At 49.7% G+C, this 15788-nt stretch overlaps 1 protein-coding gene across 11 annotated transcripts in view; it reads left to right on the forward strand.

Moving 5' to 3' along the window:
- The first annotated feature begins 51 nt into the window (after positions 1–51).
- LOC138763922 (monocarboxylate transporter 13-like) overlaps positions 52–15788 on the forward strand; it is a 63012-nt gene continuing 47275 nt past the window's right edge. For 7 of the 11 annotated variants that reach the window (XM_069938903.1, XM_069938914.1, XM_069938909.1 and 4 more), the window contains exon 1: positions 52–427. The gene's annotated coding sequence lies outside the window, so the exon portion shown is untranslated. Of the gene's footprint in view, positions 428–10526; positions 14176–15788 lie in introns of those variants that run through there. The other 4 variants (XM_069938905.1, XM_069938907.1, XM_069938910.1 and 1 more) reach the window with 4 other exon arrangements.

Raw genomic sequence — 15788 nt, forward strand, 5'->3', positions numbered from 1 at the left:
TGACCCCAGGGGGAAGGGCGGGTGCTATAGAGCACCCGTGGAGAATGGCTGGGCTGAAATGAGGATCGAGGGCAGGGGTGTACAATTCAACTTGTGTCTATTCATTTTCATCGGTACAGAAGCATTGCCTTCCCAACGTGGAGATGTGATGCGACCGACAGCTGGAATCGCAAGTGTTGATGTTTGCTCGCTCCAGTCCGAAAATAAAAGTTGGGCGGGAGCCCGAAAGAGCTACATTTAGACGCGGCCGATGCAGTTCACGCTGAGCGCGTCTCACCCGTTCAAGGAAACGAACCAGAAGTGAAAACGAGTCTTTCGCGGCTCAGTTCACCAGGATTTAACCTCTCGTCCATCGCCGCCAGATTCCCCGCGGCTCCGGCCAGCGAACGCGTGGAAAGGAGCAAGGCGCGGTGTCAACCAGTGTGCGGTAAGGAGGCGAAGGAGAGCTGGCTGAACGATCTATGCTGCTCCTGGGGCGGCGGGCGGGGGGGCTCTGATCGCAAGCTTGCTGCCCGGGCCCTTGCCAGCTCCTGCTTTTTTTTCTCGGAAGCTGTGAAACAAAAGTGTTTTCATGGACACTGCGCATTTCCACATTCCACTCGCCTTTGTCAACAGCCACGAATGCAAAGGGCTGGCGCCGTGGCTGGAAACACTGGCATTCCAATGGAATCTACCGGGGGATGCATCCACCGGCCAGCGCTGTGCATGATGCATTGTTCAGTGCATTTCCCCCTCCCCCTTCCCCCTCTGCCCTTCCCCCTCTGCCCTCCCCCCTCCCCCTCCCTCCCCCTCCCCCCTCCCCCCTCCCCCTCCCCCTCCTCCCCCTCCCCTCCCCCCTCCCCCTCCCACCCTCTCCCCTCCCCCCTCCCTCTCCCCCCCGTCGCCCCTCCCCCCTCCCCTCCCCGCCTCCCCCTCTCCCCTCCCTCCCCCTCCCCCTCCCCCTCCCCCCTTCCCCCCTCCCCCCCTCCCCCTCCCCCCTCCCCCCCTCCCCCCTCCCCCTCTTCCCCCCTCCCCCTCCTCTTCCCTCCTCTTCACCCTCCCCTCCTCTTCGCCCCCCCCTCTTCTCCCCCTCCGCCTCCCTCCTCTTCCCCGCTCCCCCTCCCTCCTCTTCCCCCCTCCCCCTCCCTCCTCTTCCCCCCTCCCCCTCCCTCCCCCTCCCTCCTCTTCCCCCTCCCCCTCCCTCCTCCTCTTCCCCCCTCCCCCTCCCTCCTCTTCCCCCCTCCCCCTCCCTCCTCTTCCCCCCTCCCCCTCCCTCCTCTTCCCCCCTCCCCCTCCCTCCTCTTCCCCCCTCCCCCTCCCTCCTCTTCCCCCCTCCCCCTCCCTCCTCTTCCCCCCTCCCCCTCCCTCCTCTTCCCCCCTCCCCCTCCCTCCTCTTCCCCCTCCCCCTCCCTCCTCTTCCCCCCCTCACCCTCCCTCCTCTTCCCCCCTCACCCTCCCTCCTCTTCCCCCCTCACCCTCCCTCCTCTTCCCCCCTCACCCTCCCTCCTCTTCCCCCCTCACCCTCCCTCCTCTTCCCCCCTCACCCTCCCTCCTCTCCCCCCCCTCACCCTCCCTCCTCTTCCCCCTCACCCTCCCTCCTCTCCCCCCCTCACCCTCCCTCCTCTTCCCCCCCTCACCCTCCCTCCTCTTCCCCCCTCACCCTCCCTCCTCTTCCCCCCTACCCTCCCTCCTCTTCCCCCTCACCCTCCTCCTCTTCCCCCCTCACCCTCCCTCCCTCTCCCCCCTCACCCTCCCTCCTCTTCCCCCCTCACCCTCCCTCCTCTTCCCCCCTCACCCCTCCTCCTCTTCCCCCTCACCCTCCCTCCTCTTCCCCCCTCACCCTCCCTCCTCTTCCCCCCTCACCCTCCCTCCTCTTCCCCCCTCACCCTCCCTCCTCTTCCCCCTCACCCCTCCCTCCTCTTCCCCCTCACCCTCCCTCCTCTTCCCCCCTCACCCTCCCTCCTCTTCCCCCCTCACCCTCCTCCTCTTCCCCCCTCACCCTCCCTCCTCTTCCCCCTCACCCTCCCTCCTCTTCCCCCCTCACCCTCCCTCCTCTTCCCCCTCACCCTCCCTCCTCTTCCCCTCACCCCTCCCTCCTCTTCCCCCTCACCCTCCCTCCTCTTCCCCCCTCACCCTCCCTCCTCTTCCCCCCTCACCCTCCCTCCTCTTCCCCCTCCCCCTCCCTCCTCTTCCCCCCTCCCCCTCCCTCCTCTTCCCCCCTCCCCCTCCCTCCTCTTCCCCCTCCCCCTCCCTCCTCTTCCCCCCTCCCCCTCCCTCCTCTTCCCCCCTCCCTCTCCCTCCTCTTCCCCCCTCCCCCTCCCTCCTCTCTTCCCCCCTCCCCCTCCCTCCTCTTCCCCCCTCCCCCTCCTCCTCTTCCCCCCTCCCCCTCCCTCCTCTTCCCCCCTCCCCCTCCTCCTCTCCCCCCTCCCCCTCCCTCCTCTTCCCCCCTCCCCCTCCCTCCTCTTCCCCCTCCCCTCCCCCTCCTTCCTCTTCCCCTCCCCCTCCCTCTCCCTCCTCTTCCCCCTCCCCCTCCCTCCTCTTCCCCCCTCCCCCTCCCTCCTCTTCCCCCCTCCCCCTCCCTCCTCTTCCCCCCCCTCCCCCTCCCTCCTCTTCCCCCCTCCCCCTCCCTCCTCTTCCCCCCTCCCCCTCCCTCCTCTTCCCCCCTCCCCCTCCCTCCTCTTCCCCCCTCCCCCCTCCCTCCTCTTCCCCCCTCCCCCTCCCTCCTCTTCCCCCCCTCCCCCTCCCTCCTCTTCCCCCCTCCCCCTCCCTCCTCTTCCCCCCCTCCCCCTCCCTCCTCTTCCCCCCTCCCCCTCCCTCCTCTTTCCCCCTCCCCCTCCCTCCTCTTCCCCCTCCCCTCCCTCCTCTTCCCCCCTCCCCCTCCCCCTCCCTCCTCTTCCCCCCTCCCCCTCCCTCCTCTTCCCCCCTCCCCCTCCCTCCTCTTCCCCCCTCCCCCTCCCTCCTCTTCCCCCCTCCCCCTCCCTCCTCTTCCCCCCTCCCCCTCCTTCCTCTTCCCCCTCCACATCCTCTTCCCCCTCCCCCCCCTCACCCCCCCTCCACTTCCCCCCCCCCTCACCCCCCTTCCAATCTTTGTATTCAAGCCTCTTCTCGTCTGGGAAACCCTGCAAACTCAGCAGGAGTGCGACACGTAACTCCCTGGGTGAATGGTTTTGTATCTTATCAAACTGTCAGGACGATTTTAGACTGAGGAATCCGCGCAGATAGTTTTGCATCTTGTTCTGGTGGTTTAAAAACCAATCAAGTTGAATGAGTGAGAGACACGTCCTCGGTGCCGGAGCATGGCCAAGCCCACAGCGAGAGGGAGTTGCAACTCCATCCGAGCGCTTTGCCACCAGTCGTCGCCCATTTAAAAAGGTACAGGTTCCATTATTGAAAAGACGTGAACTTCTTTAACTTTGTATATGAAACCGAAAATAAAAGTTGCGCCCACCTTCGAGCCCTAAAGAGCTACATTTCGACGCGGACCAGCCCCGGTTTACAAGACCAGCGCTCTGACGACTGTGCTGTAGGACTGGACGAGATAATGTGAAAGTATTACCTCATGGAAGGGCTCAAGCCAGTTATGTATCTTTATTTTTGCTACATAAAGCACACTATTTGACCTGCTTGAGTTTCTCCAACAACGGTGTCTGCAGATGATCGTGTTTTACTTCTGCAGACTCTTGTGTTTTACTTGTGGATATTGGAATGTCTGTTTAAAGGACACATTGAGGGAAGCCTCCCCTATGCAAATATTCTCGTCATGAGCAAACATTACAGGACACAGTGCAAAATATGCCAATTGTCCCAACCTGCCAATTGTCCCAACCTGCCAATTGTCCCAACCTGCCAATTGTCCCAACCTGCCAATTGTCCCAACCTGCCAATTGTCCCAACCTGCCAATTGTCCCAACCTGCCAATTGTCCCAACCTGCCAATTGTCCCAACCTGCCAATTGTCCCAACCTGCCAATTGTCCCAACCTGCAATTGTCCAACCTGCCAATTGTCCCAACCTGCCAATTGTCCCAACCTGCCAATTGAGCCTCCAGTTTTTGTGTATCATAACCTGTTTGTTATTTTCTCTCCTATGATGAAGTTGAGCTTCCTACTAGTAATGCCATTGTTGTGTGCACTTGCTGTGGCAGTAGAGCTCAAATTCTCTCCACGGGCCAGTTGAGGATTTTTCTTCTGAATTCACGATTATCTTGAATCTACAGCCTTTAGCATTGCTTTCCCCCAATGAGTGATGACTATTTCTAGTTTTCTCAAAGCCTTTCTAAATACAATCAGATTCAGAGTTTTGAATTTGAGGTACATTTGATTGACTGGACTCACTGTGGGTTAGGATGTGGTCTGTTTCAAATGAGCCCAGTTAAACATCAAAGTCGTCAGACACTGAGCTGAATGCAACAAACAAAAGTGCTGGAGAAACTCAGAAGGTCATGTTGGAACAGTGTGGATTGTGGAGGGTCAAGTGTCCGCCCCCCGTCTGAAACTTATTCGGAAGTCACGCCATGCTGGTTGACTGGATCAACAGGCTGGACACCCCACGGCAAAAAAGATGGGGCACCACGTGGGATCCCTCCTTGAGAAATCAGGATTTCCAGAGACCAAGGGGAGTCATGGAGTGGTCCTTTGGCTTATGGTGTATCTCCTAAGACAGCAACACGAAATTTCAGGAGGATTAGGTCAACAGGTACACAGAAAGATAGGGAGATTGAATCCCTGCAGCATCAATGCTGTACACTATAGGAGGAAACGTAGATGGCCCAAGTGTGAGTGACCATGAAAGTCATGGAGGCAACTTCCAAGCTGATCGAAATGCAGCAGTTGTAAGCAGCTCGCTGGTCTGGCTGGCAGCTTGACTCGGGCAAAGTTCAAGCCATTGTCCAGCAGGGAGGCAATTGACCAGTTGGGGGGTGGGGATGTGTGGATGGAGAGTGATGACCATGAGGAAACTAAGTCCTTAGACACAGGTCCTCCTCCTGTGTTCCTGAGGCTTGGCAAGCCTGACCAGCCACCTCGCGGTCCCAGACCTGCCATGAGGGCACTCTGCTGACCCACCAAAGCGGGGTGGCTGCCGAATATGGGAGACCCAGGACTACCCCGACAAGGAGAAAACTGGGCTAGGGACCGATACCACCAGCAGCCAGGCAAACATCGAGCTATACCACTGCCACAGCTGTGCGTCGAGGGGTCCCCCAATATCCGTTTCTCTCATTGGGAAGAGAGGACCCTGGGCTGTCTGTCTGAACAACCGATGATTGGCAACACCTTTCAGGTACTACCAGAAGGGGTCAATGGCAACACCTCCCTACGGGAACGGGTGGTGACTGTGGCCCGGATCAGGTTCCCAGCACACTGTTGGCATGGGGGTCACTGGTTGTTGAGTGGGCACTGATCATGGGTATCTACGGGGGTGCCTGTAAGCACCACTTCTCAGGGAATGGTGACTGGTGCCTTGGCGGGTTATTTAGTCACCACTGCACGCCCCGACCTTGGTCTTGCCTCTAATGCAGGGGTCTCAAACTCAATTTACCCGGGGGCCGCTGGAGGTAGAGTCTGGATGAGGCTGGGCCGCATCAGGTTTTCCACAAGAAAAGCTCTTACAAGAACATTCCAATGTTATCAAATGTCTTTATTTTAATAAGATGAAAAAATAAATAAATTAACAATTCATAAGAAAAAAAATAAAATCAATCAGTAATAAATAAATAAAATGATAATAATAATAATACAGCAGATATAGAAGACTGAAGAAACCACATATAGTTGCTGACTGGAGAAATGTAATTATTATTATTCAGATTCAAATGTCTGTATTAACAGTTCTTTAACCTTTAACTTTCTGAACATGAATGGAACATTGAACATAAACTGTTATGAACATGTCTTCTTCTGCCGACTTCTTACTGCTCGAGATCTGGCAGCGCTTCCTCTCGCATAGCCGAGCCACATTTGGCTAAAGGGAGGAGGCAGTTGAGACCTTCAGTAGGGCTTGAAGATGCTCGTCAGTAAGTCTGGACCTGCACTTGGACTTATTGAAGTTCAAGGTAGAGAAGAGCTTTTCGCACAAGTATGTGCTCCCAAAAAGACTCAGGGTCCGCTTGAACATTCAGAAAAGCTGGGGGGCAATTCTCTCAAAAATTGCCCAAGCTTGTCTGCTTTTCCACTCACCTCCCTGAACTTGGTTTTGAGTTCAGAGTTGTACTGCAGGTCAATGAGCTCCATTTGAAGCACAGGAGGGGCATCTTGCACATCAAAGGAGAAGGGGTCCGCAAAAATTTGAAATGTGGCTCTGTGCATCTTGAAGTCTGCAAATCTGTGATCAAATTCCTTCTGTAGCTTCAAAATGACATCCACATACTTCTCACCACTTGAATGGTGTGCCTGAATCCATGAGTGCCTTGCATGCTGGGAAATGGCAAAGGTTTGTCTCAGAAACCTGGGCTTTCCATAACATAAGTTTCGCAGAGAATGCTCTCACGTTGTCATAGGCAGCACTGACAAGTTGCCCCTGGCCTTATAACTTCTTGTTCAGTACATTAAGCTCATGTGTAATATCAACAAGAAAAGCTAAGTCCATGAGCCATTTGGGATCACTTAGCACAGGAACAGCAACCCCATCTTTCTCCATGAAGGCTTTCACTTCCGCTCTCAACTCAAAAAACCTCTTCAATATGTTTCCCGTGCTGAGCCAACGTACCTCAGTGAAGTAGAGCACATCCCCATAATCTGACTCCATTTCCTCTAAAAAAGCACGGGAACTTCTGTGCTTTAAGCTCTTGGATCTGATTTGGTTGATGCATTTCACACGACAGACATCAGATTGTCAAACTTCAGGCATTTGCTGCAAAGAGCCTGCTGATGGATAATGCAGTGCAAAGCAATGGCCTCCTCCACACTCTCCTCTTTCAGTTTTTTTTTAACAAGTGCCACCAGTCCATTTTTCCTCCCTGTCATTGATGGCACTCCATCGGTTGTTATTCCAACAAACCTCTTTCATGGCAAACCGGCATTCTCAATGGCATCACATAGCTGGTAAAATATCTCCTGAGCGGTGGTCTGGCCATGCATTGGAATTACTGTGAGCAACTCCTCTGTGACTTCAAAATTGTCAACACCACCACGAACATAGATTGCGAGTTGGGCAGTGTCGGTGATGTCTGTGGTCTCATCAAGAGCGACTGAGTATACACTGAAACATTTTGCTTTCTCACACAGTTGATCATAAACGTCACTTGACAGATGAGAAATGCGCTCTGCCACGGTGTTGGCAGAAAAGCTGATGTTGCTAAACTGACCTTTCTTTTCTGGACAGACAATACTTGCAGCCTGTAATATGCACTTTTTGACAAATTCACCTTCTGTGAATGGCTTTCCTGCTTTAACAATCATCTCACTAACCACGTAGCTAGCTTCAACTGCTGCATCATTCTCTTTGGTTGCTTTCTTAAAGAAATCTTGTTGCCTCACTAGACATCTTTTAAGATTAGCAACCCAGTTGGCTCTCTCATCTCCTTGGTATTTTGCATACTCCTCAGCATGTCTAGCTGTGTAATGACGTTTCAAATTGTATTCTTTGTGCACTGCAACTTTCTCTGTGCAAATAAGACATGTCGGGATCCCCCTGTGCTCAACAAAGAAATATTGCCTTCCCACTTTTCCTGAAATTGTCTGTGCTCATCACCAACCTCCTTTCTCTTCACTGCAGGCTTTGAAAAAGACATGTTTGGGGCTGTATAATATATATAATTCCACTTGGTGTCACTGTTGCGTTGAAGTTTCAGTGTTTAGCCGATGCGTCTTTTCCGCTAAGCAACAACTTCCGGGTTCAGACTGGACGACAAAGTGCGTGAAGCGGGAGCAGCCGTAGAAATTGCGCATGTGCCGCGTACATATAATGACAAATAGAAAATGCACACAAATATGCTTATATTCGCAATAAGCCCAGCCGATGTCCCACCCCCGAGAGCAATATACCCCACCGTGATTGGTAGGTTCGTTCAGCTCCGCACACAACACTGAAAAGTGCCAATCATATCAAACTCGCGGGCCGCACTAACATTAAACTTTCATATTAAGGCGGGGCCACAAACTATCGTCCTGAGGGCCGCAGTTGGCCCGCGGGCCGCAAGCTTGAGACCCCTGCTCTAATGGGACTGATGACTGGAAAAACCTTCTGGGAAACCATCACCCTCCTGGAGGGATTGGAGTACATGGAATGGGGATCACCTGCTCAAGTTTGCAGGGCTGAGGCGAAGTTTGGCCAGATCAGTGAACCAAAACATCTTGGGCAACGTGCTTCTACCAATCAGTCCTCATATACTGAGTCTGAAAGCAACAAAAGATACCTGGGGCATGGGTTACCAGAGGTTTTATAAAAGCTGTGCTGAAATCTGGATGTCTGAAATGAGGCCAACTATTTTCAAAGCAAGGCTCATTTTATTAAATTTACAGGATTGTTGTGGATCATAGAATTGGACAAAATCTTGTGGGACAGATGAGAAGAGAGAGAGAGCAGAGTAAATAATATTAAATGGTAAATCAATCTCTGGTGACTTTTCATTTATCCTTCAGCAAAATCTTACAGGGTTTTTGAGTATTTGGGTGGACTGGAATTTGGTTTCCTTTGTCTTCACAAGAGAATGATGCATGCAACATTATTGAATCGAGACAGAAATTGGTCTGGTCAGGCATTTTCCCCTCAAGAAAGAAGAGGATGGCTTTCGGGATCCAAAAGGCATCAAGAGATATGAGGAGAGGTTGAGAAGTTATATTGAAATTTATATTGACGGGTTTATGGGTTCAAATCTGCACACCTCCTTGTCAATTACTCCCATCATTTTCAGCACTCTGAACTCTCCTTCAGATGAGGGCCACTAGTGTGGTGCCTTCTGTGCCATTTGGTGGTGTCTGACAATTGGAGCTCTGGCCAAAGGAGGAAGAATCTGTTCCCTGTGCTTGTCCATTAAAATCAGTCTGTTTAATTGATGATTTTTGAGTACTAGTATTTGCTGCCTCCTGGCCTCTGCTCTGCCACCAGTACATGTTACCTGATAAATTTAAAAGTTCATAATCCTGAATAAATTTGAGTTCATAATCTTGATTTAATCTATTATTATCAGAAAGAATTTGCTTTCATTCTGCACTTTTCTGATGCCACAAGACTAAGTGGAAATGGCAGCGGTAATGAAGATGCTTCAAGGGGATATAGATGAGTTGAGTGAATGAGCAACAACATGGTAGATGGAGTGGAAAGTGGAAAAGTGCAACATTATTCTCTTAAGTAGGAAAGAATCCAGTGAATTAAATTTTAAATGTTGAGAAATGGAAAAATGTTGATATTAAGAAGGACCAAGGAATTTTTGTACACAAGTTATTGAATACCAACTTGCAGGTACATCTGACATTTGGGAAGACAAATGAAATAATGATCTTTGCCACAAGAGGATTTGAGTAGAGGAGTAAAAATATCTTATTGCAATTACACTGGATATGTTCTCAAAGATACAAATGGAATCCGTGTTAAAAGCCAAGAGAGTAGGGGATAGTCCGATGAGAAAGTCGGTATGGGCTTAAAGGGAGGAATTGGTGAACAATAAGGATTTCGAAGAAAATGCAGAATGTGGAATACAATGGCTGACAAAGAGGTCCTGCATAACCAGGGGATAGATCACCATTATGACGGTCGGAAAAGGGAGTTGGTTCATGAGCAAAAGAGCCAGGCACAGGGTCATCAAAGCAAGCCAAGACTGGTGTTGGTGGTTGGTGGGAAATGAATGATGGGATATAATAGAATTTGCAGGGATAAATCACTCAGGAGCAGTGGAAGCTGGCATGACCATAAGACTTGGTGGCTGAATTAGGCCATTCGGCCTTTTTAAGTCAGCCCAGCCACCAGCATGGCTGATTTACTATTCTTTTTAATCCCATTCACTTGCCTCCTCTCTATGACCCTCGATTGCCTTCCTCATCAAGAGCTTATCTATTTCTATTGCAAGTATACACAATGACTTGGCCTGCACAACCATCACGGCAATGAATTCCACTGGGTAACAAAATTCCTCCTCATCTCTGTCCTAAAGGAATGCTTTTGCATTCTGAGGCTGTGTCCTCTGGTCTCAAACCTCCCCACCATAAGAAACAACCTTTTCTCACCCATGATTGAGGATAGGATGAGGAGATGCCAGAGAAGAAACTGACAATAGTGCAGTGAAAAAGTGATCAGAAGAGTTTTACGCGCCATTTTGTTGCTTTTCTGTTTGATGAGTTGGTGTCAAAATATTGTGATCTATTTGATTGTCTAAATTATGACCTCTTAATTCAGTCAAAATATCTTTCACCACATAGAATGTTAATGGACTGGGGAATCTTATTAAAAGGAGAAAAGTAAAGAATAGATTTAAGAGACAAAATGAGATGTTGTAGCAGCTCACCAGAGGCTTAATCGAACCGGCTCAGGAGGCTCTGAGTGACGTCATGGTGTCACAATGTGATTATGTCATTTGGAACACATGGGGTTTTCAAAAGCTGCAGGGACTGTTTGAGTAGACGACTTTTACTGAACTTCGACTAGACTACGTCTGATCATTTTCGCCTCCTTCATTTCGCTCTGCAATACAGTTGCTGCATTGGTGACCCTAATGGACTCAAATAGACTTTGGACCCACATGAACAACGCAGCGGTCTCCCTCAAACTGCCCGTCTTTTGGACCACTCAACCTGAAGTTTGGTTCAGGTAGGCTGAAGTGCAGTTCCACATTCGCAAGATAGAAGTGGACACCACTAAGTACTATCATGTGGTAAGTGCCCTCGACCAGGACACAGCCGGTCGAGTAGAGGATTTCCTTCAGGACCCACCAGCTCTCAGCAAGTACGAAGACCTAAAAGCCCTCCTTCCCCAGATTTACGGTCTCCCATGGTGTGAACGAGCTGCACGGCTCCTCCATATCGATGGGGACCGTGCCCCTTTGGAGTAAATGAACAACATGTTGACCCTTGCAGATGGCCATAGGTCTTGCTTACTCTTTTTAGCGCATATGCCAGAAAACATCCGCCTCATGTTGGCTGACGAGGACTTTGATAACCCTTGAACAGTGGCCACTTGTGTGCAAAACAGCAAAGCACAAGGCCCACAGAAATTAGTGCTGCGTCACACCCAAAGGTCCAGGCTCCATGAGTACCGGCGACAAGGGAGTACATTACCTCGGACCACCATAACAGCCTACTCTACATCTGTGGTAAATTTCTAGTCGACATGGATGCGGAGGTTAGTGTCCTTTCTCATTTGGGCTTTAACACCCGTACCAGGAGTCCGGTGCTCACTGTGGTGAATAGTAGTTTGATTCATTTGTACGGCACACAGACTATACCCCTGAAATTCGACGACAATAAGTTCACATGGAAGTTCATACTTGCTGCTGTGCCCGGCCATTGGTGGTGCCGACTTCCTCAGAGCCCTCTCACTGATGATGGACTTAAAAGGGCGCACAACATTCCAGGCTCTCCACCTTTGAAAAACCAAACTACTCACCTCGCACCCAGACACCATGGAATATTGGAACAACAAATTGACCAAAATTCTTGCGGAGTTTCCGGATATTGTCAATCCCCAGTTCTCCACTGCCACACCCAAACATGGCATCGCACACCACATCCTCACCCAAAGACCCCTTCTACATGCCTGAGCCCAACGCCTGCCGCCTGACAAGTTGCGGCTTGCAAAACAAGAGTTCCACAAAATAGAGCAACTTGGAATCATATGCAAGTCTGATAACCTGTGAGTTTCCCCACTACATATGGTGCCCAAAGCCACTGGAGGCTGGAGTCCTTGCAGGGATTACAGACATCTAAACAACGCTACCACTGAAGACCACTACCCCATGCCCCATATACAGGACATTAGAGCTAATCTTCATGGGGCCAGGATATTTTCTAAAATTGACTTGGTGTATGGGTACCACCAAATACCTGTAAACCAAATATCTGTGTCCAAGACCACCATCATTACACAGTTTGGCCTCTTCGAATTTTGAGAATGCCTTTTGGGCTCAAAAATGCTGCACAAATATTGCAGTGACTAATGGATGCAGTGGAATGTGGCATGGTCTTCCCTAACATATACTTGGATGACATACACGTCGTCAGCCACTCCCACAAAGACCACCTGCAGTATCTGCGTTTACTCTGCTGCCGCCTGCAGAAGTTCAGGCTAACTGTGAACCCTGCCAAGTCCAAATTTGGACAGTCCTCTATAGAGTTCTTGGGACATCGGATCAGCAGCCAGGGTGTCATTTCCTTTGCCTAGCAAGGTGGAAGCCATCCTCAAATTCTTGAGGCTCGATACCATCAAAGGACTCTAAGAATATGTGGAGATGGTCAATTTTTATCGTCACTTTCTACCCTCTGCAGCTAATATCATGAAACCCCTCTTCCACCTCATGTCCAGTGATGCCAACGAACTTGAGTGGACAAAGGAGATGACGGTAGCATTCCAGCAGATCAAAGGAGCCCTAGCGAAGGCAACATGGTGGTCTATCCACAAATGGATGCATCAATTGCCTTGACGATAGATGCGTCTGACATAGCAGAAGGGGTGTTGGAACAGTTACACCAGTGGACAATGGAAATGTGTTGCTATCACTGTGTATATAGATGTATGAATGTGGTGTATGAGCTGGCCCGCTCCCAGATATCACCATAAAGGCTGTTATGCCCAAACCTCTACCTCAGTATCTGTCTTGGAACTAGACCAGGAACATGCAAGCTGTGCTGACACTTTAAGGTGATTAAAGCCTATTAATTGTGATTCTCTGTCTGATTGTGGTTGAATGGTAATAGAGGAAGGCTCAAGCATTTTTTTAGTAGGCACCTACAGAAATGAAATACAGCACTTTCGATAGGGAACTGCTGGCACTGTACCCAGCGGACAGACACTTCTGTTCTTTTTTGGAAGGCAGGGACTTCACGGTTTTTACTGACCACAAACCACTAACGTTGACCTTTGCAAAGACATCAGATCCCTGGTCAGCCTGCCAGCAACACCACCTATATTACATATCCAAGCTTTCAACCAGGATTAAACTTATCTCCGATAAGAATAATGTGGTGGCTGATGTCCTGTCCCGCTCCTTCGTTCAAGCAGAATACATGGCGCTCCTCAAAGCTCAGCACCAGTACGATGAACTGGCTTACATAAATGGTGTCACGGCCTGCAACTCAAGGGTGTAGCTGTTGGTTGCAAGGTACCACTCCCCTGTGCAATATTTCCACAGGTCAGCCTCGCCCTATCGTCCCTGCTGTGTGGAGATGTTGCATTTTTGATCCCATTTATGGACTATCCCACCCCACACCGCCCCCCCCCGCCCCATCCGTCTGCCTGATAGCCAACAAGTTTGTATGGCATGGACTCAAAAAGCAGGTCATGTACTGGGAAACGATGCACATGGACGGCCAATCTGAAAAAGTGCAAAGGCTTAATGCGCCGCTTCAGCCTTTCCAGCCACTGCAGCACAGATTTCTCCATGTGCCTGTCAACATAGTCGGCCTACTTCCGGTATCACGAGGGTCTAGGAACTTGTTAAAGGTCATCGATATATTCACCAGGTGGCCAGAGGTGGTTCTTCTGACGTACTCATTGACCACTTCATATGCCAGAGCTTTCATTTCTCCGGGTATCTCAGTTCGGCCTACCCACACTCATCACCTCTGACAGAGGCCCACAGTTTACCTCCGCACTCTGAGATGTTTTGTCGTGACTGCTGGGAATGCAGCCCCACTACACAACAGCCTACCACCCGCAGTTGAATGGCCTAGTGGAGTGATTCCATAAGCACGTGAAGGCTGCACTGATGGCCTGTCTCAGACCTGATTGGGCAGATGAGCTGCCCTGGATCCTACTGGGAATAAGAACGGTACCCAAGGAGGATGTCAACTCCTCATCGGCTGAGTCAATTTATGGAGCCCTGCTCATTGTACCTGGGGAGTTTGTACCTGCAACACGCGGACAGGAGGTGCCACCGACTGAAGTCTTCGGCAGACTCTGGGAGTGGCTTTGAAAATTGGCCCCAGTTCCCACAAGAAGGCATGGAACAACCACACCCTTGATCTGCAAGGAACTCTGAGACTGTGTGTTTGTGTTTAGAGGTGCACATGGGCCACCCTTACAGAGGCCGTATGAGGACCTCTTCAGAGTGGTACGAAACAATTGTACAACTTGTGAACTGGACAATGGGGGGAATCCAGAGCCATTTACTATTGATCGACTAAAGCCCACTTATCTCTACCTTGATCGGCCCTTCCCATGACACCTGATGCAAAGGTGCAGATGACTGCCCAAGAGTGGTGGACAGTAATAGCACCAGAGGTTTAGCCTCCTATCGCTGGTTCTGGGGAGGCAGGGTGGGGGGGGGGGGGGCATGTAGAGGTTCACTGGAGGCTTAATCAAACCGCTCGGGAGGATCAATGTGACATCATGGTGTCACAATGAGATGTGTCATTTGGAACGCGTGGGGGTTTTTAAAAGCTGCAGGTGACTGAGCAAACAACTTTACTGAACTTTGACTCAACTACGTTTGATCATTTTCTCGTTCTTCACTTTGCACTGTGACACAGTTACTACAATGTGGTTTTTTCTACAGGAAAGACATTTATCAGCAGGAATCAGTAAAGCTACTGGATGGTTTTGCAGATCGTGTTTTACAGTGCAGGATCAACTAAGAGCAAGAAAGTTATAAAACTTAACAAACGACAGCTGCAGTTTAGATGTGAGAAACTGATCAAAGATGAAGCAGGGAGAATTCTTATTATTTTGTCAGAAATACCGAAGCAACATATTATTTTAGCAAACATATATGCACCTAATATAGAAGATGCAGGCTTTTTTGTGGATCCTGGAAGAAAACTACACTCTATTGGAGCTTATGGCATTACAGTTGGAGGGATTTTAATTTGGTTATGGATCCAATCATTGGCCATAGTAAGATATTATCCAGAACCTCAAAGCTCACTGTGATGGTACAAAAAATGTGTAAGGCCCTTGGGCTTGTAGGTGTTTGGTGCCTTATGAATCCCACTGAGATGGTCTGCACTTTTTTTTTTCTGCAATTCATAAACCCTATACAAGGATTGATCTCTTTCTTATATCTAAGTCACTTACTCAGTTGGTGTTTCAATGTGCAATTGGTCATGCTTGGATTTGTCCAGAGACAATACCTCACTATAAGAGAATATAGTCACATAGATAGAGATTTAATTAATCCTTGTTACAAGATTCAATATGGAGGCAAACTAAGAGACAACAAATCAAGGAGTATTTAGAGTTAAATGCATCTTACAGCTTCTTTGGCAAGGATTAATTGGGAACCCCTGAAAGCTGTTCTGACGGGATATACTATTCAACATATTTCTTATATAAAAAGAACAGGATAATCAGAAACTTACAAATTTAGAAAATAAAATCAAAGAGATTGAGACAAAATTGAAGCAGCAGATGTCACCCAAAGACTTGAGAGAATTAACACGGCTGAGATAGCAAAAAATCTAATATTACACCAGAAAGTAGAATTGTGGCTTTTTAGGGCAAGATAAGGGCAATTTGAATCGGGGAGAAAGCTGGCCATCTTCTGGCAAGGTGCATAAAACAGAGAGAAACAATGTCTATCATCCCAGCTGTTAGATCTGCAACTGGTGATATTTTGGAGACACCTAATGATATTAATGATCTATTTCAAGAGTTTTATAAGGACCTATATACATCTACCTCCAACTCTAGTGAGGATAAAATTGATAGTTTTCTGAGGCCATTAGG

Source organism: Narcine bancroftii, chromosome 5, assembly GCF_036971445.1.
Source record: "Narcine bancroftii isolate sNarBan1 chromosome 5, sNarBan1.hap1, whole genome shotgun sequence".
NCBI lineage: Eukaryota > Metazoa > Chordata > Chondrichthyes > Torpediniformes > Narcinidae > Narcine > Narcine bancroftii.